The sequence below is a fragment of the Cyprinus carpio genome, chromosome B7 (assembly GCF_018340385.1).
Source record: "Cyprinus carpio isolate SPL01 chromosome B7, ASM1834038v1, whole genome shotgun sequence".
NCBI classification, from domain to species: Eukaryota; Metazoa; Chordata; class Actinopteri; order Cypriniformes; family Cyprinidae; genus Cyprinus; species Cyprinus carpio.
In genome coordinates, this window is record NC_056603.1 from 35,998,367 (window position 1) to 36,024,283 (window position 25,917).

General features: G+C 41.0%; 1 protein-coding gene across 2 annotated transcripts in view; it reads left to right on the forward strand.

The window, feature by feature from the left end:
- The window catches only part of LOC109107158 (cadherin-4-like), a 129,577-nt gene that overhangs the window by 44,795 nt on the left and 58,865 nt on the right, over positions 1-25,917 (forward strand). The window lies entirely within an intron of this gene.

Sequence of the window (25,917 nt, forward strand, 5' to 3'; positions counted from 1 at the left end):
CTCCGAATTTGACACTGATGCAGCTGGTTCAGGACTTCTGATCTACCCGCACTGGGAATGATTACGCGAGCCCCCCAAAGCACACAACCATCCTGTATACTTAATTCATCTTTTCTGATGTGAATGGGTCAAACTCTGTTCTATTAATTCCTGCAGCAACTTCGTTGCACCATTTCTCTCACTCTGATAATACCGATCTTTTGTGTCCAACTTCTCACCTGTTCTGCTGCTGTAATCATACAGGCGTCTGCATTCTCCAGCATTAGTACTCTTTCCTCCCTGCTCATAGGACAGATTCAGCGCTGGCAAGGGTAACCGACTTAGAGCATCTGCATTTGCCTGATCCTTGCCAGGTTTGTGGTAGATAATGTTGTATTTCATATGCTCTTAATGTCACAGCCCATCGCTGGATCCTAGGAGAGATGACATTTGGGGGAACAGATTTTTAACTTCGTTAAACAAAGACGCCAACAAGGGTTTATGATCTGTAACGCATGGTAAACTTCCTCACCATATAAATACTTATGGAAGCGCTTGTAAGCTGCCAAACATTACAGCCAATCCTTCCTTGTCCAACCGCGGTAATAATTCCACCAGCTTGATTCACCCAATGTCCGCGGATACATAAATCCAACGGGTCTTTCACTGCCATCTGGCATCTTATGAGAAAGAACTGCACCTAAGCCATAAGGAGAAGCATCACATGATAAATCACATCCTTCTGGGGGTCATAATGGACCAGAACCTTTACTGATTGGAGCATTTTTTTAGACTGAACAAAGGCAGCTTCTTGTTCTCCACCCCAGTGCCATTTTGCATCCTTCCGCAGCATCTTGTGCACTGGGGCTAAAACAGGAGACAAGTTGGGCAAAAATTTGTTATAGTAGTTTAACAGTCCCAAATAGGCCTTCAACTCAGTCACAGTCTTTGGCGAGGGAGCATTTTGAATAGCAGTCACTTTTCGGGTACTGGGTGTAGGCCAGTCTCATCGACTTTATGACCCAAGAACATTACCTCTTTTTCCATGAAAGTACATTTACTCCGTTTCAAACGCAGTCCTGCTTCCTGCAACCTTTCCAATACCCTAGCCAGCATTTGGAGATGCTCGCCATCATTGCGAACCGGTCACCAAGATGTCATCCAGGAAAACTGCCACATAAGGAAGACCTTGCAGTACTCCCTCAATGGTCCTTTGGAAGATAGCAGGACTAGAAGAAACTCCAAAGGGTAACACACGGTAAGTAAAACAGCCCCTTATGGGTATTCACTGTGACATATTTCTTAGACTCTGCATCTAATGCAATCTGATGGTAAGCATGACTCATATCCAGGTTGGTGAACTTCTGCCCTCCTGACAATGTTGCAAACAGATCATCTAATCGAGGAATGGGGTACTGTTCCAACTTTGAAACTCGATTTACTGTTAGCTTGTAATCACCACACAGTCATACTGTATTATCAGGCTTTAAAACTGGCACTACAGTTGCAGCCCATTCAGAATGTTTAACAGGTTCTATGATGTTTTCTCTTAACAGGCATTCTATTTCAACTTCTACCTTCGCTTTCACTGCATTAGGAACTGGTCTGGCTTTGAAAAATCTGGGGATGGCTTCTTTGTCCACATAAATCTTTGCTGGTGGACCTTTCAATTCACCCAACTCCTCTTTTGAACAATTCTGCATGTTTACTGAGTAAGTCAGGAAAGGTTAAATTTTCAACCCCTTGAATCTTGTGTATGGCCTCCCATTTCATGCCCAGTTCCTTGATCCACCCTCTGCCCAATAAATTAGGTCCTGTTCCAGGCACTACCACTACTGGCAATTCCTTCATTGTTCCCTTGTGTCTGACAACCACTTGCGCAGAACCCAACACTGGTAAGGCTTGGCCAGTATAAGTTTTTAACTTCAAAGAACAGGTCTTTAATTCTGGATTTTTATGTTCTTCCCACAATTTGGAAAAATTTGACCCATTCATTACAGTCACACCACAGCCTGTATCCACTTCCAAAAGGTACTGTTGAATCTTTACAGCCAATGTGATAGTCAGCAGGAGCAACCTTAGAATCTCTGTCTCATTCAACTGTCACTGTAACAAAATACCTTCTTCATCAATTCACTTTGTTTTCATCTTGCTGACATAATGTGATCTCTGTACCGCCTCTGGCCGCACTTGCTCTTCTTCTCCCCCTTGAAAGGTTTGTTCTCTATGGAACTTTTTGATTACCTACTTTCATTATATGTCCTTGTTTCCACATTTGTGACATTTCTCTGAAATAATCTACACTCATTGGCTAAATGTTCAAATTCCCTCATCTGTAAAACATGCTCATAACCTTGACTATCTTGGTGTTTTAACTGACATTTTTTCACTCTCATTGAACACAGATGTTTCCGGACGTTAGCTTTTGCAAATCCTTACAGTCTTTTTGCTGTTTTCCAATGCTTGAGCTTTTCAACAAGTTCTCAAATTTACTCTGATTCGGTCCAGCAGCCTCTACGTTGAAAATACGTCATCATTTATCAGCCACATACCATCCCTACCCGCAGCATCTCTGTAAGTTTTTCCTCCTAAATTACAGTCCCAGAAGCCAGTTTCCTAAATACTGGCGCACAGACTCAAGAACACTTTCCCCCTTCTTCGCTTGATCTTGAATTGATTAAAAACCGTTGGAATACACTCTCACTGGGTTTGGATTAAAAATGCTCTCTTTCAATAACTCCACTAATTCTCCAAAAGTCTTTGTCCGGGTTTTCACTGTCCTCAATAAATTCCTCAGTAGACTGTATGTTTTGCTTCCTACCGTGCTTACAGTATAGCTTTTTGCTTGGTCTGCTTCTTAATTCGTTTGCCTCGAAGAAATTTTTTGCAAGATTTCACAATAATCTTCCCCAAGATGCGATTGCTGGACTATCAATGGTGTGACTGTTCCTAGCATGGTTGGCCATCTTCTTTTCGAAGCCCCACTTGTATGACCCAGCTTTTTCCACCTTTTCAAAACTTCCTTTCATTGCTTTCATCCTCCTTCGCCAAAATTTAATAACTTGAGAGAACAGATTGTCAAGTATATATTAAATTTACTCAGGAGGAACCAGCAGCAAACCAATACCCACCCACCATGTCAACAGGATCACATGGTCGGATTAAATTCTACCACTAAACCTCTTCTTCTTTGCTGTATTTAAACCAAGTCAAACGGCATAATTGCCCCCTACAGTCAATCAAACCGATAGCTCATGTCTACTAACAACTTCTTAAATAATCCACTTGCAATCATAAGTTAGACCCAGCGATAGGTTACATGAACAATAGCCTTGACAACAATTTTCCCCAAACCACCCGAAAGTAATTCATATGTGTGCCTAGGAAATATCCAAACACCGTGTGTTAAAATTTTCCAATGAAACAAATACAAGAACTAACCGACCACAGGCTTAGCTAAAAATAAATAAAACATACAATTAGTGCTACTGATATGTTATCCACTCGCCATTATATTTTTGGTCAGATAACCTTTTGGTCAGTTGACCTGTGATGGAATCAACTGAATTAATTGATAAATGTTGCTACTCCCCTTTTATTATTATTATTATTTTTTGGTCACGGCTTCCCTCAGAGTTCAGTGACTAATAATTTCGGGCAGTTTTCCGTAACCTTCTTCCGCTCCATAGTAATAATAATACCAAATAACCCTCCTAAAAAACGTGCAGTTTACGCTTGTCTACATTGCGTCCCCGCGGCCTCTTTTTGCCATCCAGCTAAGCCCCGCCCACTCCGGAGGACGTTGAAATTTGTTCAAACTTTTAAGGGTCTATATGTTGTGCAAGCAATTAAAATGAGAATTATAATGAGTTATTTTGTTTTAAAATTGTCCACTTTGCGAAAGGTGCTTTTCATTCAAGGTCACAGAAACACTTAGGCCTTATAACAATAGATATATATCTGCATTTCGCTTCAAAAAATTAAATCTAATTCTCGTGGTTTCCATGGTTCGTGCACATCTCGATTTCTAGACAAAACGCAGACTTTATTAACATTCTAAATCCAGAGAAAATGATATCAACCCCAAGTAAATTTTCTTATGAAATATTTGCAGTCTCTTAAGTAGGTACTGTTTTATATCTCGTTCAACTGTTGGGGAATAAAGTCCATTTTGAGCGTGTTTTTGATTTCTTTCTCTCATTTGACTACAGCGTCAATGAGGGCTTTCAGTGTCCATTGAGGGGCGCTGTTTTACTTTGACTAGTCGATTGCAAAACTAGGTCTTTCACAAACCCTGTACAACTTCTGTGGGTGTACACAATAGCCCTTAATATCTAGAAAATTACAATTTTTTAAAAATCCGTCCTTGAGTTAAACAAGTTTTGTCCAAATTTGTGATGCACAACCAAAATAATAACCCTTGTTCTCCAAAATACAACCAGCAAAACAAAAGTTGTCTGCCCCTACATTTGCGTATGTGCAACAGGTGATGATGTATTGTAACTGCAGTCCATTAAATATTTCCATGCCTGCTGTATTCCATACTCTTTGACACAAGTGTACGGGAGTTTTGAGTAAAGTTAGATTTAGTGTTTGAAAATGTATAGTATAGGCCCTATAAAAGGACTACAGTATATCTTTTCCTCAGATCTTGCTGTCCATTTGCCTTTTTGTTTACACACCACAAACCATTTAAAAAATTTACAGTATGGTTTGTAAGTCGTTTGCCCGTTTGTGGAAGCGGTTGGCTGTTTAATAAGTATGTGTTTTCAGAGTACCATTAAAGACTGTCACCTGACAGTCTGTTACAGCAAAACTGCTGTGTTTTCCCTCAACTAGTGCTAATTTTTGCACTACAGTAGACAAATGACAGAAAAACGCCCAGCCATGAAACATAAGCCAAACACTATAGCATTACAACCCCCATCCACCTTGATGCCGTGTTTTTGTCGCCGGTCCCCAAGGCTTTCTTAAAACCACACTAGTGTTTCATTTGTAAACAATTCCTTCCTGCAGCCTGCCCACTTTTTGCCACGGTTCCACAAGAAACCTCATCTGACAAGGTCATTTTCTGTTTTGTTAAAAACTCAGGTTTTATTTGGATGCTTCACAAAAAAAGACCAATGCCCATAAAACACCTATAGACCTTCAGAATTACCTGATCAAACCCACAATCATGTTCCATAATTCCAAATCCTTGCATTTTATTTTACTTGTCATCGAGTTCTAGTAAATCATCTCTCTTCTAATCAAAGGCAGATGCTTTAATAACAGCAGTTAAAGAGATAGTTTTCCCCAAAATTTTGAAATTTGTGCGACCCTGACGACCCCAAAAACCCAGCTCATAGGTAACCACAGAGTGTAAATATTTGTTTGAGCAATAGCCAACAAATACATTTGTATGGGTCAAAACTACCCGATATTTCTTTTTATGCCCAAGAAATCATTAGGATATTAATTAATATCATGTTCCATGAAGAAATTTTTTAAAATTTTCTTCTATCGTAACCGTAAATATCGCAAAACTTAATATGTGATTAGTAAGATTTCCATGTTGCTAAGAAGTTTCCATCCTGTACAATTTTTGGATGGTGCTTTTTCTCAGGAATTTATGATGTTTTTTATATTTTTTTTTTGCACCCTCAGATTTCCAGATTTTAAAATATTTTGTAATCTCAAGCCCAAATATTGTCCCCATCCGAAAAAAAAAAAAAAAAAAAAAAAAAAAAAAAAAAAAAATAAAAAAAAAAAAAAAAAAAAAAAAAACAAAAAAAAAACAAAAAAAAAAAACAAAAAAAAAAAAAAAAAAAAAAAAAAAAAAAAAAAAAAAAAAAAAAAAAAAAAAAAAAAAAAAAAAAAAAAAAAAAAAAACAAAAAAAAAAAAAAAAAAAAAAAAAAAAAAAAAAAAAAAAAAAAAAAAAAAAAAAAAAAAAAAAAAAAAACAAAAACATGTTGGTAAGGCAAAGTTCAAATGGATTTATTTATTCAGCTTTACAGATGACATGTAGACATCTCATTTCAGAAAGTTTAATCCTTATCACGGGTTTTGTGTTTCCGGGTCACATTGGTCATCACATTCTTAACATAATGGAACACAACAGATTTTTTGTGGAAAATTTTTCTCAATTGTATTGTGTTGTCCCCATCATGCAGTGAAAAGTCAAATAGTTTAAAAGCATTTCTATTCTATCTTTATTTCTATTCTTATCTATTCTATTTCCTTTCTTTCTCTCTAGTCTATTCTTCTACTTTGAGTCCATAACCGCACTCCATGTAATTCCGTGTTTTAACAACGTGGTGGGCGTGTATTGTATTCGTGCAACCTCATGTTTGGTGCAATGTGTTATCTTCATCATCCTTTTTTGAAACGACATCCCAGCCATGCTTTGTTAATTCCAACGCAGGCAATGCTATCATGTTAAATATAATCAATCCTTCAATACAGACAGCTTTTTCTCAAATACAGAGACTTCAATAATATGATCAAAAAAAATGACTGGTTCTCTTCTTGCTCACTCTCCTCTTCATTTGTGTGCGGCGGAGTGCGGAAGGCCGGTGTGGATGCAGCCCCCTGTATGCCGTAAATTATAAAAGAGCCCTCGCCAGAGTTCAGGAGACAACCCTGACCTCCGGTGGTAACAGCAGGTTTGAGAGAGAGCACCACATGAGTTCTGCAGCCAGAAACAGCATGGGAGCCAATAGATGATTCCGAATCAGTGGATTGTTTTAGCACATGGTGTGTGATTGGCGTAGCTTTGGTCTGAGATCAGCTTTCCTTGGTTACTGTTTATGTGGAAATTGAGAGCTTTGTGTAGCACTGTAAGTTTCTCTAACTCTTACTTTTGCCAAGTCAGGTGAGTGTCAGAGCAAGAGAAAGATAGCGGTTTATCAGCAGGGATCAAGCTGTTGCTTTTTTGTTGATATAGATACTTGGCGTGGGTCTTTTGACTCTGGGCTTTGAGCTTAATACCACCACAAAAACATCTGTCTCTTGAATACTTTAGTGGTGGAGAAACAAAAGCTGATGAATCCATAGTAGGCCTCTTGGCTTTATATAGTGGTTTATTGTCATCTTGCTCACGCACCGCTAACATTTGTTACTACTTAACTTCAACTTAAAGACGGTCACACCAAAATGATTTTTTAGTTATAATTTTATCCTTGTGGTTGTTTCAAGACTGTAAGACTTATTTACTTCTTTTGGTACATAAATAAGAAGATGTATTATGTTCATGACAACTGAAAATGGCTTTAAAAAGCGTGTTAAATTTCTGTTTTATTAACAGGAAAATCAATAGGGTTAAAACAACAACAAATTATGAATTATCGTTTATGTGTGTGGAGAATTGCTTTTTGTTCCTCTGTTTTTTAAGTCATTTGGCATGCAGTAAATTCGTAAATGTAATTGTTTGCAGAATTTCTTTTTCTTTTTTGTGCCTTCCACAGGAAAGAAAGAATAGTGACAGTTTTCATTTCTGGCTACGGTGAATTTAAGATCAATTGCCCGGCATCTTGTGTCATGCTGTCAGTTCTCCACAAGGCAAATCCCAGAAGACCATTCCATTGGCATTCCCATTCGTTTCAATGGCAGTTGGCTCAGATGGCTGCTGGATTTGAAATGCTGTGGTTTCCCATGAGCAAAGATGGCAGAAGTTTTCGAGCCCAATCCTCACAGGTTTTTAAATGTCTTGTGATTTTTCAATCTGGAGTCTGCATTTGATTCATGCACGGTGTCTTTTTTTGAATCCGTTATCAGCATAAAATCCATATAATTCTGTGATGGTTCTTTGCAATGATAATGGACAATACAAACTATTAAAACCTACTTTTGGGCATTTCTCTGTATTTTTTTTTCCTGTGTTAGTCCCCCTGTTTGTGTGTCAATCAATCAAAGCTTAAAGCCATGTTGCTGACTTGATATTCACAGCTACCCATGGGGCATCTGATTTGTGGTGCCTTCTGTGTATATTGCCACAAAATTAAAACATTGCCTGGTTTACAAGAATTCAGGATTAGTATTCATGCTGACCATTGTCAAAAAACCAACTTTGCTTGTGAAGAAGAAGGGTTGTCTGTGAAGAAATAATTTGTTCTACCAGCAAGGAATAATTGGCCTATGTGCCACCAACCAAACCTTGACCCCTTTGATTACTACAGAAAATCATTTTGACTCGTCCTTCATCTCGTAGAAACAAAGGAAAATCATGTGTTTTACAGTAATGTAATTATGGAAGCCTTATAAACTTGATATCTTATTACGGATGAAGAGCAACCTTAACCTTTGCTCAGAGGACTTTGTACAAAGATAAGGTTATGAAGATTTAGACGGTTTATGGAAATTGTTTTTAAAATTTAAATCTTCAGAGCCCCCTTCCCTGTCAAGTTTGGCCTTCATAGCATTTAAATTATGCTGGAGATTAAGGCACGCACATTGAGTGTATTGGAGATTCAGGTAAGACTCTGATCTAAGTACTGAAATGCACAACGTTTGCACAAAGTGCCTTTAAATGCTAGCATTAGTCAAAGTGTGAAATAGGAATATGGGTAGAGACAGCAAGAAAAAGATAGGGACAGTGATCAGCACCAGTAATTTAGTACAAGCTCATTAGGCCCTCATCTCCATCCTGCTTTCAAAGGGCAACTCATGGCAGACTGGACAGGATTTAACCACCAGCTCCATTTGAAAAGTTCAGTGGTGAGCAGACCTGTGGCGCTTAACTGTTTAGAAATGCCATGGGAATGTTGTGTAATTAAAGATTTTTACTAGTTAATCCAAAATGTTCTCTTCTTTTTCAAAAAGTAGCTTGATTTGAGGTTTATTTTTTAACAAATGTTTTTTGAAAGAATACTTAACTCAAGGCTGGATTTTTGTTATCAGAATTAAAGTAGTGTTCATTGTTGCTATGATGATAAAGTTGCATTTTCATTAACATCAGTGACACATATATACTTAAGAAATCAATCTAATATGCTAACATTACGTATTTATTATCAATGTTAATCATGTGCTGTGCTTAATATGTTTTCATGGAAACCAGGCCTATCTTTTTTCCTTTTTCCAGATTATTTGATGAATAGAAAGTTCAAAAGTGTACAGCATTTATTAGGCAATGAAATCTTTGTAATATTATACCAGTATCTTTAAATATATATTATATATATATATATATAGTATAATATATATATATCATCTATATATATATATATATATATATATATATATATATATAAGACAATATGCAAAAGAGGTCCGCCAAACGCCACCTTGTTTTTATTTGGTTGGTGTGATACAGCAGTCCAGCCAGATGGTTGTCTCTGTGAGCTGACAATTTTTCATATTAGCTACTCATGCAACCTGTCTTGCTGGACCATAAGCATACCTGGATGGGTTTCCCAGCTGACACGTCTCCTCATACTGAGTGACTACATCTCAGGCCTGGGCCTTAGAAAAACGGACCTGACTTCACCTTGTTTTTTTAAGAGACTGTTTGGCCAGGCGGAGGCCATCATTTACATCATCTGACCCAGCCTCAAGCCTGTTGCTGCACACAGAAATAAGTGACATCGCTGTAGAGTTCTCCCCAATCTCTAAGACTATAATTCCAGCAGAATCTGAATTGATTTTTTTCAGAGATGATTGATGGGCTATGAGGGTCTTAAGAGAACCTCTTGAAGTTCAGACAGACACCCCCCCCCCCCCCCCCCAGCTCTCTTAAGTAAGACGTTATCATCGGCTTTATGAAAAAAAATAATAAAAATGAGAGGCGCCTCTCAGTCCCTTTCATCCAAGTAGTGACTTCATTTAACAAGGTTAATTTAAAGAGGGACAAAATAGGCTGTATTGTTTCCCTGGGAGGACCAGATTTTGGTTCATGAGGATGTAGCTAACTGTTGTCCATGAAACTTCCACAACCCTCATATTCATCAACATACACATTCTAACATGGCACATATACACACACACATGCAGACGACCCCCCTGAAAACACCAACCCTATACTGTATCAAAAACACACAAACACCCAGAGAGGCAGCTCCCACGCGATTTGAAAAGACAGAATTTTAGCAGCACTGCTGGGGCCAACAATCAACACCTTGTTTATTTCGGATTCAAAAAAAAAAAAGAAGAACAAGTTCCGCTGATTTTCCACTAGAGCCCCCTTCAGACCGGCTGTTTGGCACTGCTTGTTCGTCCCTGCCTTGTTAAGCTGGTTTTCCATGAGTGCACAACAAAAACTTTGAAATAGAACTTCTCGCCCTTCTGTAAAAACCATCCATCTGGATTAGATTCACATCCTCATAAAATTATATTTGAGAGTATATTGTGCACCTTCAGCATCACTGATGCTTGTTGGTAGTTGCCCAATGGTCTCCTGCTGCTAGACTCTATCAGCTTTATTTATTCTGCCTCAGTAGAGTCGCACTACTTCACCTACAGCATTGCACCCTGGAGGTGTACAGGTACTGTACATTGTATTGCATAACACATATTGTTATTTTTTGAGTTTTATTTTGGTGCGTTGTTTAAAGCAATCCATTTGAGTAAATGCAGGTTTACACTGTGCCCTTTGGAGCAAACCCTGTCGGTCAAATTCCTTGTTAAGTTTAAACATTATTTGGCTAATAATCTAGATCTGTGATTCGACAACCGCCAGTCTAATAACAGGAAAAACGTAAACTATTTTACAAGCTGGCAATTTTGTAATTAATTTAAAATGGGAATTTTACAAAAAACCATCAGTTCATCAAAGTGTAAAAAAACTGGCCATGAGATTGTGTTGGATTCGGATTCATTTACAAAGAAGATTTTGGTAACACTTTTTATTTTCCCAAGTTGCCGTTTACCTATTCTCACCATTAAGTTTTTTTTTTTTTTTTTTTTTTTTTTTTTTTTTTTTTTTTTTTTTTTTTTTTTTTTTTTTTTTTTTTTTTTTTTTTTTTTTTTCAATTTTTTTTTTTTTTTTCAGCCTCATGCATATTAACTAGCATATTGCCCCGGTGTATTAGTACTTTATAAAGCAACATATTAATGCCTAATTCTGCATGGCTTGTCATTGCTCAGGATCCCTTAATCCGACCCCATACCTAAACTTAACAACTCCTTATTACCTATTAATAAGCCCAGCAAATTAGTCTATTGAGGGGAAAAAGTTGTAGTTTCAAAAGGGAAGTGTTTCCCTATTCTAAGGTGTTTATACAAGATGTTTAAACACTACCACCTTAAAAAAGTTCATGTTTTACTTTAATTGTAGTATTTTAGCCCATTGGACATCATTGTACAGCTATCACTGTTTAAAAAAAAAGAAAGATTTTTGAAGATTACTGAAAATATTACAAGAATACAATTTCAGTCTTTTGCTTCAAAATGTTACTGCTGTTTTACTTTGAAATTATTAGTGAAATGCAGTGAAAATGTGTAATTCATGAAAAGTGTCAAAAAATTTTAAAATGATTCTTGATTTCAATGAATCAGAATCACAAATTCTAGTTTATTAATCTAATTATTAGCCAAATAAAGTTACAACCAGTCATCTGATCCTTTTTTGATGATTAAATGCTGCCATGATCAATAGAAAATGTAAATCTCTTAATAAAGAAATCCCATTGCCTTTGTGTAAGCACTAATAACATTAATGGCCCACCAGACAAAATATAGCGCTGACTTTTATTAATGAGGGCTTTGTTAATTAATCTATAATGAGCCTAATTACATAGAAGGGATATGAGCTGAAAAGAATGACAATGACTCAATTTTTAAATATGCTTGCCCGCAGTTTGGCTATATCAGCACAGATAACACCCTCATTTAGACTGAATGACTGTGGTTAGTGAAGAAGACTTTTACAGTAACATGATTTTGTTATGTTTGAGAAGGCCAGAAGTACACTTCTTGTCTCAACCAGTGTCATGAGTTTTAGCTAGTTGCTTAGTCTGCTAATATTAGTGACTCAATGCACATTTCAACTTAAATCTAAGTTTAAAGTTTGTATCTTTAAATAACATTACATATTGCAATGTGTGATAGCATTATCATGTTGTGCAACATGCAGGTTATTCTACTTGGCATTCAGAGCCAGACTACGTTCAGAGATAACCGTAATATCTGTAGCTAGATAAATAGCCTATCTGAAACTGCTGGAGCGCAAAGTCAGAGGGACTGGGGCTCTGTCTAAAGAAATATTGACATCTTAGAGGACACAGCGATAAGTGTGATGTGTAAAGAGTTCTCCAAGTGCCTTATGGCAGATTATTGTTTATTGTGCCCAAATGATCTCCTCAGTTTGAACTAAATCTTACCTCATCTGTCTTTAGTTTGTCCTGTATTAATTTTATCTCTCTTTCCCTTAGATCATCAGGATTTCCTTTCACCCCTCTGTGCCTGAATGCCTTTGCTTTTTTTTTGTTTATTTAAATAAACGGAGAGCTGAGTTTGTCATGATTTATTTTAGGCTACTGCTTCATTATTTAGCCTACTCTGAATTCTTCATTTGCCTATTCTGCGAATGCATCTGACCTTACAAATGCACTGGATGAAATAATAACTATATAAACAAATAAAAAATGATTATGGTTAATTACAGGAATCAGCACTATGTAAAGAGCAGGATGAGCTGACTTAATAACCTGTGAAATTGTGCTCTATTTAAAGTGGAGCTGTGTGAACAAACGCACACACCGAAAGACAGAAATGCTAAAACAATGTACAGCATCCGTTTACGCTGTCATAAATCAGAACGAAAGCAAGAGACAAGACCAGTCATAAAGAATTCAGCATCAGTCAGTATGTTTAGAACATCACAGTGGCCTACATTCAAACTGCTGGTGTTGTTCAAACACTCTTGCTTCCTAATTCTTCAGAGGACCTGGTATGGAGAGAATTCCCTTCATGGAAGTATCAAACAACCATATTTCCTCCTGTGCCTTGATTTTTTTTTTACTTTAACAAGATATGTGTGATGAATAATTCATTGACCCAGGGATCTTCCCCCAGAAGGGGAATGTATGCATGAGGGTGTGAACATGTGCTAAACATAGCGTGCACGTTCACACACATAGATGCACAATATTCACACCCACATGTGCACACACACACATACACACACACACACACCACACTGTTGTTTTCATGCAGAATGTGTCTGAAGTGTATATAGGGAACGCACACACTGCGCATCCCTAACACAACTGATTCCATCTTTATTAGTATCTTGTTTTGTGTTTTTTTTTAGGCAACTCAAAAACAAAACTAGACAGAAGACAGAAGAAGAGAAACAAACAAACAACAACAAAAAAATTAAGTATGGAAGGCCTCAGAGTAAATGAATTAAAAGTTATTGTTAATTGCCAACTTTATGTCTGGTGATTACGATTTTATGTCTCAAAATTGCAGCTTTAATATCTTGGCATTGTATTGGATTATATACAGTTGTGACTATATAACCTCACAAGTGTGACGTGATTTCTCATAATTACAATCCTTAATATCTTAAAACTGCCAATTGTTATATCTCACTATTAGGAGATTATGTGTAAGAATTATGAAATTACTTTTCACAGTTTCAATTGGTTTTGTTTCATATAATCCACTGGGTACACACACTTTGTACATCAGAATTGAAACTATATATATTGTATTTTATTGTTATTTGGAACTTAATATCTTGCAGTTGCAACGTTACTAACATTTAGATTTTTTAACTAACAATTGTGACTTTGATTTATTTCTCACAATTTCGACTTTGTGCCCCACGTTGCACTTCATGTTCTTGTAATTGTAAATCTTACGGTGTTTTTCAGACCTTTTTGTATTGGAACGCTGCCAATGTCGTTCCTGTTTGAAAGCGAAACCAAACCAAGGTAAAATAAAAAAACACGGTAACAATGATATTCAGCTCTGAAAAACCCTTGAATGTGACTTTACTACTTACTTTCTTTTTTAATCTCACAATTACCTGCTGTATGTATTTATTTACTTTGAGGTTAGAAATAGCTTTCCAAATTGTTCCACACCACTTATTTAAAGAATCTCATTTTTCTTAAAGCCATCCACACAAGAACTCATTAAGAAACAAAACATTGCTCATACTGTATAAGTAGATGCACAAGTCACATACTGCTGTTACACCCCGCTGTCTCGCATAAATGCATATTCGGTATAGCAAAAATGACCATCGAAAGGATTTCCTTTCTATTGTTTTTTCCCTTTCTTCCTTTTCCTTCTTTCTTCCCTATTTATAACATCTCTCTTCTGTGCCTCTCTATACACTTCTCCATTTTCTCTGTATACCCCCTTCTCTTCATTCCCCTAAATCCATCCCTACTTTTCCCTGTGAGTATATATTGAGGGCAGGTGGATGTATCTGGTATCCATTTCTCTTGAACTAACTCTATTTTTTCCTCCCATGCCAGATCTCATATGCGGCGCTTCAATTATGAACAGATGCCAGGAAAGTGCCTGACACGCCTCATATGCGCTGTAGATGAAGCCCATGTCCCACCTCGTCCTGTTAGAGCTGCTATATTTAATCTGTTTTTTTCTTGTCCATGCAAGCTGAGAAAGGAGGAACAAAGAGAGAATGGCCAGGAGAGAGAGAGGGGGACAGTGGGATGCCAGTTTTTTCTTGCCTGTGGTGACTGCCCTGTGACCCCTGCCCAGGTGGTACTGACAGACGGGGTTTGTCTCTATGGACACCTGATGGCTGCTTGTTTGAAGCTATTCGGAAATGGGACTTCAGACTGGGCAGAAACTCAAACAAATGTAACCTAAGATTTCAAGAAGGACCAGAAAGCGAGACATGTGCTCACCTTCACCCGGGCTAGAGATTGAAGACTGTTAGTGTTGCCAAGTACAATGTGTTCCTGGACATTTTTAGTTTGTCCAGAAATTTCAGCAAAGAAACTAACCCAGTGTGACCCATTAATGAGCTTCTTAAAGTCACAAGGAAATCCAATACTGTAGGTTTTAAACCGATCCCTAAAAATCTGATAGCTATGCCATAACTGCACACAAGCTTATAGTAAACAGAGCATTAACGTGGCTTGGTTTGGACCGCTAATATAGTTAACTGAAATAGCTTTAGAAGGTCACAAAAGTTCTAAGACCATGCATTCAAAGTCCATGAAGTTAAAAGCAAGAGTTACTGATGGTCTAACCTATTGGAGAATTGCTTGTCACTCGGCCCAGTTGTTACAGAAATCACAGCTGCAACTGACAAGTGGAAGTAACGATTTTACTGAACTTTTTTGATAGTGGCTATTCTGATGACAAACAGGAGTTCACACTGACGTCTATATAGATATTTTGTAGAATGTTTGGTAACCAAACCATACTGGTAAAAATATACTGTGGAAGTTAATGGCTTACAATGAACTGTTTGGTTACCCAACATTCTTCAAAAAAATGTCATTTTTTCGCATTCAACCAAAGATAAAAAAAATAAATTGTGCTCACTTCAATGCCATAGAAGAACTTTTTTGTCCTCTAAATGGTTTCCCCCATAAAGAACCTTTGACTCGAATGGTTCTTTGTGGAACCAAAATGGTTTTCTTCTATGGCATCGCTGTAATGAACATTTACATTTACAGTCATTTTGCAGAGGCTTTTATCCAAAGCAACTTACGATGGGGGAGCATAAAGCGATTCTTCTTAAAGAGGCAAACAGACACCAGGAAGTGCTTGTGAATACCAAGTTTTAGACATAGTTCTGAAAAAATAGAGTACAAGCTAGAAAGAGAAGGAATAAATAAAGATCTTTTTTTTAATTAATGATGATGAAGCCAAGTAGTTTCGAAAGAGATGACGTTTTCAGCTGTCCACTTGAAATTGTCAGGGATCACTAGCATTCCTGATAGGGGTGGGAAGATCATTCCCACCATGCCCATGAATGACGAGAACGAGAATATTCTGGAAAGTGAATTTTGAATCGAAAAAAAAAAATTAAATTATGTATGGAGACAAGGTTCTTTTAAAACAGCGTTTCTAAAAGGGTATTTTAGATAAAGAACCTTTTAATTTTTTAAGAGTGTACAGGTTTGGAACAATGTGAGTAAAATGATGACAATTTTCATTTTTGTACAGGTGAACTTATCCCTTTATATCAGTCACCTTCCCTGCAGCACTTTATACAATGCCGATTGTGTCAAAGCAGAGAATAAACAGGAAAACATTCAGAATCAGTTATCCAAACTCAATATGGAGACTTTTGCTGTAAAGCAGATCTCTTAAAGACAATAGTTGTCATTATTTATCTCAAGTCAGTTCACTTTTGATTCAGGGTTAGATCCATAACCATTGGAAGTTCATCCATTTTTGAACTGAGCTCAATTCAGCCCTTCATAAGCAGATCTACAAAAGGGTAGCAATGTAGAAATTCAGTTCAAGTCAGATCAGGGATGTTTAAATTCGGTTATTATTACAGTTTTGATGTTGAAAAAATGTGATTCAGTTCGCGTTCCTTTCTGCCAATGGAAAGCCCATTTGCGTCTCCTGTAAGCTACATACCAATAACCACACTTAAAAAAACTTCAGCATTCACTGAGCATGGCTTTTGTGGTTGCTAAGGTTTAACACTCAAGCATTGCGACAGATGAGGTTTTCACAGGCACCAAGCACCATTTTAAAATCTAGCTCTGGTAATACAAACATACACGTAATGTAATTAGTACACCCAACAATTAAATCACAAGAACATCATGGTTACAGACAGAATTTAACATTGACAAAGCGCGCTACATTTGTTTAACATTCCATGGTTAATTATAACATTTCATCACACAGTGGTTTTTATACTCTCAGTATGAATCCAGTCTTCATTAAAGAGTGTGTCCTCAAATGCTCTGACATAAGCTACAATATTCATGTTCATATTAACGCCATGCCCCTTCTATGTGTGTAATTTTTATCAGTCGCCCCGAACAATTTACATTCAATTAGCGCACGCAAATCTTCCATTTGAGCTCACTGTCACATCGCGGGCTTTCTGAAGCGCCTTTTCTTGCGACAGATGCTGCTATACTTCCGCAGATTGCTTCTGAGCTTTTTTGTGTGCCAGGCATCACACCACCCATCCGGGTCAAAATACTTTCGAGGGAGACCACTATACGTCAGTATTCTCTGTCTAAACAAATTTTGCCATCAGAAAGGGTAATGAAAGCCTCAGTGAAGTTAAATGTTTAAAGATACGAGATTACATATTCCACTCACCACCCGCTCTGTGGTGCGTCTTTTTTCAACCCATTCAACAGGGTGTAAAGAGGAACAGTCTTAATTCCCACGCATGCTTGATTGCGATATTTGTGATCGCTCAATCATACTCTGACACATGCTAGGTACTGGGTTGTGTGATCTTATATGACTGTTTTCATGTATTTTGCACAGCCCATATGTGTGTGTACGTGTGATACAGCAACACTTTGCACATACGCTTCAGAATCAGTTTGCTTTGTTGAGGCATTTAGCTAGCGGGACTGTTGCCTGACATCATAAGCACCGGGGGGGGATAGTAGTATGTTCAGGGAGGCATTTCCCTTTGTTTTGAAAGATGAAAGGAAGGAAAACCAATTCCCCTGTGTGTAGGAGAAACCGACGACTTTCCACATGGATACTCACCCAATTCAACAGTTCTATTTTGTTTTTGTGTAGGTGAACATGTTGGAGGCAGATAATGTGGAAGGGCGCAGTGACTCTAAGTGGTTTTCGAAAACGGCTCCCAGATGCCCCAAATGGGCCGTAGCATTTAATAACTGTCTTTAATACCCTGAACTCATTCTGCCACCCCCAATTGATGCTTCTTGGACTATGACTACAGGGGTCATCTGAGCAGTAGTAGACCACTTTACTCTGTCACCCAGCCAGCATGATGACATGTACATTAATATACGTCTTCATGATTTCATTATGATTTCATTACCAATACTGTCAGGGACACCACCGGACACAGATGCAGGTTTCAGTATGGAGACCAATTTATTTAATAAGTCCAAAAGAAACTTCCTCAAGCGAACAGAAAAAGGCCGGGAAAATCAATGAAAATAGTCCAACAGAAAAATCAGAGGCTTCAATGTCCTTGCGAAACCACCGGCAGGCGCCCGATGGCGCGGCCGCGTAGAGAACGGAGAGGGGGAGAGAAGACACATGAGAACCGACATCAGAGCCCGGACCGGAAAAACTTCTGCGGAATGCAGATGCCTCGTCTGGGAAATGAGGGAAGGGGGAAAAAAAAAATAGAAAGAACAAAACAACTGGTGGCAGAAAAACCTGACAAGGACCGACACTGGCACGACTAAACAAGGCTAGACTGGAGGCCGGACAGAGAGTGGCTGCACATTGACTATTGGCGTGCAGCGATCTGGCGCAATTGGCACGAAAGACGAAATAAATACAGCGAGAGATGAACAGACATTGAATTCAGGTGAGCGGAGTCAAACAATTAGGAGCGGAAGAGGTAGTAACGAGGGGGGGGGGGGGGGGGGACGCCACAGAAGGGTGCATGGCGAACGATCAAAAACAAAACACCATTGTGCGCAGATGCAGACATATATTACAGAACACGCACACCGAAGAACAGGGTGATCAGACAGACGAGATCGAACGACGGTTTATCACTAACCCGAGACCCCCCCCCCCTCGACGGACGCCTCACTCAGGCGCATCGCAGAAAGGGAGCCTCACACTCATTTCGCTCGCCGATAGAAGTCCTCGACCAGGGGTCATCCTAGTAGTCACGATCAAAGGGTCTTGTCCGTTGGGCCGTCCGAGTCCAGCTCCTCCTCCTCTGAGACCATATAGCCCTTCCCTAAAGAGAGCTCCACAAGATATTGAAAGCCCCCGACCCCCCGACCCTACGTTTACGGACATCTAGCAACTTCCGCAACGTAATAGGACCGGGGAGGAGAGCATCCACTAGAAGGGGGGGGAGCGGGGGGGGGAGAGGGGGGGGGGGGGTTGGGGCCATATGGAGAACAAGAGGGGAATGCAACACAGGTTTTAAACCCTGGAAAAAATGCCGGGGAAAAAAGGGTGCCCTGCACCCCCCGACCAAAGCCGTTGCAAGTCAGTGCGAGCTTGAGCCGCCACCGCCGACCCCCACTGGAATCAGGACCTTGGTTGGTTGAATTGATACCCGGTATTGGCTGCCCCCCCTTCTAACTATAGAAAAGCTGCGGATGACAAACTACGTGAGATCGGCCTACCCTGAGAGGCATGGATCGTCCTTGGTTGGATAGGAGCCATACCCTGTTTGACCACATCACGTCGTATAAGGGGAGCTAAGAAGCAGGAGGGCAGGAGTTCTGCGTGGGGTGGTTTTTTGTACGATCGGGCCCGCGCCCGACTGCTTTGGTCCGCCCTATTAGCCTCGAGCCAAGGTCCGCCTATAGCCACTCTTCCAGGTGCGTTCGACACCGTCGGACAAGAGCCAAGCAGCGGGACCGCAAGCTTTTCGGGTCCTGGGTGGGGAAGAGAGTAGGAAACACAGGGGGGTTGATAACCGCAGCAGACACTGGAATCGGCGGTACATACCTGTGGCAGATGCCGGGAAGGAGTATATTAGGTTCATGGGGGATGTTATGGGGCGTAATTCTACCAGGACAGCTGTTGACACCCAAGAGGAGACCCCCATCCCCTTTCCCCCCCCCTCAGCGGATTGTGGGTGCCAGGCAGCGGAAAGATGAGTCGGTTCCAAATACTGGTTTGCAATCGGCTCTGACTGCCCGTTGGGTTGGGGAGGAATCCTGATGACAGACTCGTAGAGGGCCCCTATCGCCGGAGCATGCAGAATCCCTCCAAAAAAACCGGGGGGAGATCAAGACGGGGAACCCCTATCAGAGAGACCACGTTTGAATGAAGACCATGATCCGGACACGTGACAATCATCACTGAGCACAGAGTCTCCTTGGGCGAGAGGGGAGCTTGGGAATGGGAATGCAAATGTGGCCGCCTTGTGAGACAGAAACGGTTGTTTCTGCCACCACCCGTGCGAATGACGGTGTACCCCTTAGATTCAGGGAGGCCAGTGACAAAATCAAGGGCCAATGTGACCAGGGGCGAGACGGGATGGGCAACAGGTGGAGCAGACCAACGGGAGGCGCATTGGAAGTCTTGTTCTGAGCGCACACCCAGAGCAGGCAGCCCACAAAACTGCCTGACATCCTTGTGGACAGTAAAGTGAACCATTGATGGCCACCAGAATCGCTGACGGATGGCAGCCAGCGACCTCCGCGTGACTCCTGGATGACAGACCAGCCTGGGATGAGTGACCCCACTGGATTACTTCAGAGCGCAGCTTGGTGGAACAAATAGGATTACCGCTGGAACCCCCTTCGGCACAGGCCCCTGCAGAGCCGTAAGTAGGGCCCCTCCTCTACTCGTCTCTCGATGCCCCAAGAGAGGATGCCCCCAACCACCTCTTTGGCAAAAAGCTGGTGTCAGCTGACTCCTCCTCCCCAGAGCCTCAAAGAGACGAGAAAGAGCGTCGGCTTAACCATTTTTGGACCCGGGCCTGGAAGACAGGGTGAAATTGAACCCGGCCAAAGAAGAGGGCCCAGCGAGCCTGTCGGAGGTCTAGCTCGCTGCCTCCTGTGCCAAACGGATATACTCAAGGTTTTTGTGATCCGTCCTCGATAATCTATACAGAGGACGCAGGACCGTCCTTCTCTTGACAAGAGAACCCAGCACTGCAGAGATGAAGAGGGTCGAATGAGACCGGCTTTGAGGGATTCATTAATGTACTTGTCCATGCCTCTCTTAGGACTAAAGGGAAAACAGTGAACGCCTTGGCGGAGAAGTGGCAGGGAAGGATCTCGATGCACATCGTAAGGCGATGTGGAGTAGGAGGTAGCCCGGGACTTGCTAAAACCTGGCGCAAGTAAGTGAGTGGTACTCCACCGGAGACCCCATTCAGAGAATCAGCAAGACTCCACTGCAAGGACAGGACACACAGACCGGGGAAAAGAGGCAGCACCCAAGCAAGACGCATAAAGACAAAACTTACTCCAAGAAAGGGGCAGAGTCGTAGGACCACCAAAAATTTCCACGTGAGGGGGCCATGTTGCGCCAACCAGGGTATTGCCCCAATAGTACTGAATGGGAGACACTCGGGAGAAATCTAGAAGCTTACAGCGTGGTTACCTCCACGGTGAATTGCCCGAGACAATAAGATTGACCCAGGAGGAGTAGCATAGGAGGACCAGTAGTAATTAAGGGTGCCAGTCAAGGATTCGAAGCAGGCAGGAGGAATAGATTCAGGAAGGAGAAATGGCAGGAATCTACACCGGGTGGCTAGAGTGAGTATAAAGGTTGCCCCTCTGCTCGAGATCACCCCGTGCCTCGCACGGAGTCCAGAACAAACAGCAAAACTGAATAGAGGCAGAAGGAGAGTACAAGAGGGGGAATTAAATAAAAGAGGTAACGCTCACCAGGATCACCCTCTTTGCTGGCTGTAGCCTTTGACTTGTTAGCGGGGCCTGCCTGCCGAAAGTGAATATATTGCTGAGGCAATACAGGCACAGCCCTCGGGCGAGGCGTTGCTGCCTTTTGTTGGGCGTGAGGTGCGAGTCCTAAGTGCGGACAGGCGCCCCACCTGCAGTGGCTCAGGCGCAGTGGAGGAGAAAATTCAGGGAGTCTGGTGGGGTAAACGGAGAATGATCCTACGCGCTCTCACAGGGAAGGACGAAACATGCCAGGCGCTGGCACTGCGAGGAGGCGAGGCGACCCTCGATCCGCCCTGCATATTGATAAGAGTCATCACGTCCACCTGGCCAGTACCTGAGTGGCCAGCTCATACTGGATGTCATCCTATGTAGCCTGCACGGAACATAGCTCGACAGGCCTCTCATTTCCAGTCACAGGTAGCTGCAGGAGTCTGAATGGATAGCATGTCACGTCGATGCGCGACCCGCCTGTGCAACGTGACGCGTAGCTAGCTGGTCAGGTCCGCATTCCTGACCTCATGGCAGAGGCTGGTGTGTGCGAAACAGCCTCTCCATACTGCCTGTGCGGAAAGCTTGAAGGATGCACAGACAGGGGCGCGTTGAGTCCCAGAGGAGGGTTCCCCCCGTCTATAGGCTTCCACAGTTACTAGAGTTAATACAAAAGCCACTTTGACTCCTCAATGCGTATGTGCGTGGCTTGCAGTGGCAAAACCACGGAATACTAGGAGACCAGAAAGGGTGCCCAGGCAGGAATGGGTCCCCGTCATTTATGGAGTGGTGGGGTATTTAATCGGGGCTCCGGCTCATTGGCGAGAAGCTGGTGAAACGCACCACCTGTGCGGACTTCTCGTTTGCAGCTCTTGGTTCGGGTGGTCAGTCAGCCACTGGTTTGCTAGGAAACTCCACCTCATTGGGTGTGCGGCAGTCTGGCTTCATGCTGGCCCAAAGAACGCCCTGCTGGGTGACTGCGGTTCTGACCGGATTCTGCGCCTGCTGTGTCCATCTTGGCCAGATCGTTCTGTCAGGGACACCACCGGACACAGATGCAGGTTTCAGTATGCGACCAATTTATTTTATAAGTCCAAAAGAAACTTCCCCTCAAACGAACAGAAAAAGGCCGGAAATCAATGAAAATAGTCCAACAGAAAAATCAGAGGCTTCAATGTCTCCTTGCGAAACCACCTGGCAGGGCTGGCGCATGGCGCCGGCCGTAGAGAGAACGGAGAGGTAGTGAAGACACATGAGAACCGGACATCAGAGCAGGGGGCAAGTGAAGTCGACTCGAAGTTGAAGTCGGTCGCTAGTGCGCCATCTTGTAGCAGAACTTCACTTATGCTAAGTATCCCATTGACTTATTCATTTTTTAAGGCCACTTTGACAGCTTAATAACTTTACATCTGAGGCGCTTAAAGACTCAATTTGTCCATTATTTATTTCTAAAGATGCTGACGACAATGTATAAAGGGCTCCATTACCTTCTATGTTACATTACGGCCCCAGAGAAGCAGCGCGTTTTTGTAAAATAGGCTAACCATTTCATGCCATCACCTTTTCGACTCTCCGTCGCACAGTAGAGAAAGTGGCGGTGTGACAGGCGGAGAAGCCGGCAGGGCCGTCGGGGAGGCGTCAAAAGAGATAAGTGGCGCACTGGCGTTACATTTTAAAAATACTATACAGAATAATTAATCAGAATACTTACTCCTGCTCACTCACGCAAAGAACTCCCCCGCATCAGCCGCTGTCTCTGCAAGATTAACGATGGCAGTTTGCACGCTGCTTCCACTAGAAGGTTTACATCTGTCAGACAGGTTGCTGACGTCATCAAGCTTAGTTTGAGTCTGCGCGTCAGAAAACGGAAGTTCTAAAAATCGCTAAAAACGGGCTTCACTTATCTCAGTGGAGTTCCAATGGGGTAGCTGTAGTCCATTTCTTTTACTGTCTATGCATCAGAGCCGGACCTAAAAACTTCTGGCGGAATGGCAGATGCCCCGTCCTGGGAAATGAGAGGAAGGGAAAAACATATAGAAATACCAAAACAACTGGTGGCTGAAAATCTGACAATGACCCATACCGGCACGAATAAACAAGGCTAGGACTGGGAGTCGACAGAGTGGCTTGACATTGACTATTACGCAGTGCAACCATCTGGCAACCACCTGGTACCGAAAGACTGAATAACAAATACACAGCGAGAGATTGAACAGACATTGAATTCAGGTGAGCGGAGTCAAAACACTAGGAGCGGAAGAAGTAGTAACGAGGGGGGGGGACGCCACAGTAGCTGGGTGCAATGGCGAACGCTCAAAACAAAACACCATGTGCGCGAGATGGTGACATATACAGAACATGCGCAACGAAGAACAGGTGTGATCAGACAGAAGACATGACAAATCCACTATTGAAAAATATCATTTGATCTGAATGTACATGCTATTTTTATTCTACAGTAAAAAATAAATCTGTATGGAGGAATTATAACCAATAAATAAATAAATAAATATTTCACCTTTAAATCAAATGTAAACTTTATTACTTTTTATTGGTTGTTTTTCCATTAGAATTCTATTTGCATTGCAGGGAAATGTATTGTGTTATGTATTACGGGAAATTATGCCAAAAAGGCAACAACAACATAAGAATCTTAATGGCACAAATTCTTTTGGTTTTGGGGTAAAATATATGACATGGATATGTTCTTGACAGATTCACACATACAGGCAATATTTTGTATTGTGAAGATTTCCTGTATATGGTAAACAATGTATATACATTTAATCTTTGGCAATCAGTAAGTTTGGGAACTCCTGCCTCTGCATGTTGCAAATGATATTTGTCAAACACAGATGGAAGATCATGATGACTTAAAAGCATCCCAAAAACATCCCGCCCACCGAGTCTATAAATTCAGTTTAAGCTTATTACATTACCATTGTATAAGAGCAATGATGATTGTATACAAAAAAAAATGCTATTAGATTACAATGTGAGCATGAGGGTGGATGAATTGTTGAGAGTGTGCAATCTGTATGTTTGAAGCATCTTTTTGGCCGAAACAAAGCTCCCCTCAGCCTCTAAGTATGGGGAGTTGACAGCAGGAGAGGATCTCATGAGACACTTCTCTCAAAGATTCTTTTCTCACTGGTCACTTACTGAGAATGAGACAGATCAAACGTCCCTCAGTAGAAATGAGAGTGAGAGAGTGGGTGAAAGAGAACGGCACAATATTTCTTTACAGTATGTGCAAATCCCCAGGGGTTCCCGCTCCTGTTGTAGATGACCCCCAATGGCAAACACAATGTGTATGTGTAAAAGCGATGTTTTGTGTGTTGCTAATATCAAAGAGGTCATGCGGCTACATCAACTCTAGCTCTGCAACATATGTTAGTCTTTCTGGTGTGGACTTCATTACTCCTTTGATGGCTGATTCTAACCACTGAGACCGCTTGCGTCCTCGGCTGCCTGAACTCTCTCAGTCTTTTGGTTCAAAGTGCAGTGGACATGTGAAATAAAGGTAATATGTCCTAGGGACATCAGGCAGCTTTTGCTTCTGTCTCAGCATTTCAGCATCTTTGCTTTTTTGTCACCACCATCTTGAGTGGCAGTGTCGCCAATCATAGTCTACCTTCCCTCCCAACCCATCTAATTGCTTCTTTCTTCTGTTCACCCCCTACATCCATCCAACACCATCCTCCCCTTCTCATCCCTTGTCTTCTCCATATGTTTTTCTTTGTCTTCATCACTGATCATCTGCTAGCATGACTGTTAAAGATAATACTTTGGGCAAAAACGCCATATCAGCTTCATTATATAAATATGACCAAAAAAGGGGACAGTTTTCAAACATGCAGATGGATGTTATTTTTTGTTTTTAGCTCTGTTAAAATGCGCCATTACTCCTAAGTTATTCTTGGAACAAATCAAGCTTCTGTAGCTAAAAACAAAAAAAAAAGAAAAAAGAAAAAAGGAAAAAAGATTTTCTTCAAATGTAGTCATTTTTGGATGTAAGAGCTTTGGAAGTTAATGTTCATGTATTTTTTTTTTTTTTTTTGGTATTTGCACATTTCTTCAGCTTCCTTTAAAAAAAAAAGAAAGAAACGGAGGATGAAGATTAGCATATTAAATTTCTTAATTTATATGTGTATTGTTCTAATCTGTAAAGCATTTTGCACGGGTTAGTTTTTAGGGGTAAACAAAAACTGTACACAGAATATAACTTTACACTGTTTAAATGATTTTTTAAGCCTCAAAAAATAAACAAAACATTATAATACACTCACTGTCCACTTTGCTGGTACACCTTGCTAGTGTACCGGTTGGACCACATTTTGCCTTCAGAACTACCTTAATTCTTCGTGGCATAGATTCCAACAGCAGGTTAGAAATATTCCTCAGGGGAAGTCGCCCAATGGTGTATTTCGGACTCTAACCATAAGGTTGTGGGTTCTAGTCTCGGGCTGGACAAATACCACGACTGAGGAGCCCTTGAGCAAGGCACCGGACCCCCAACTG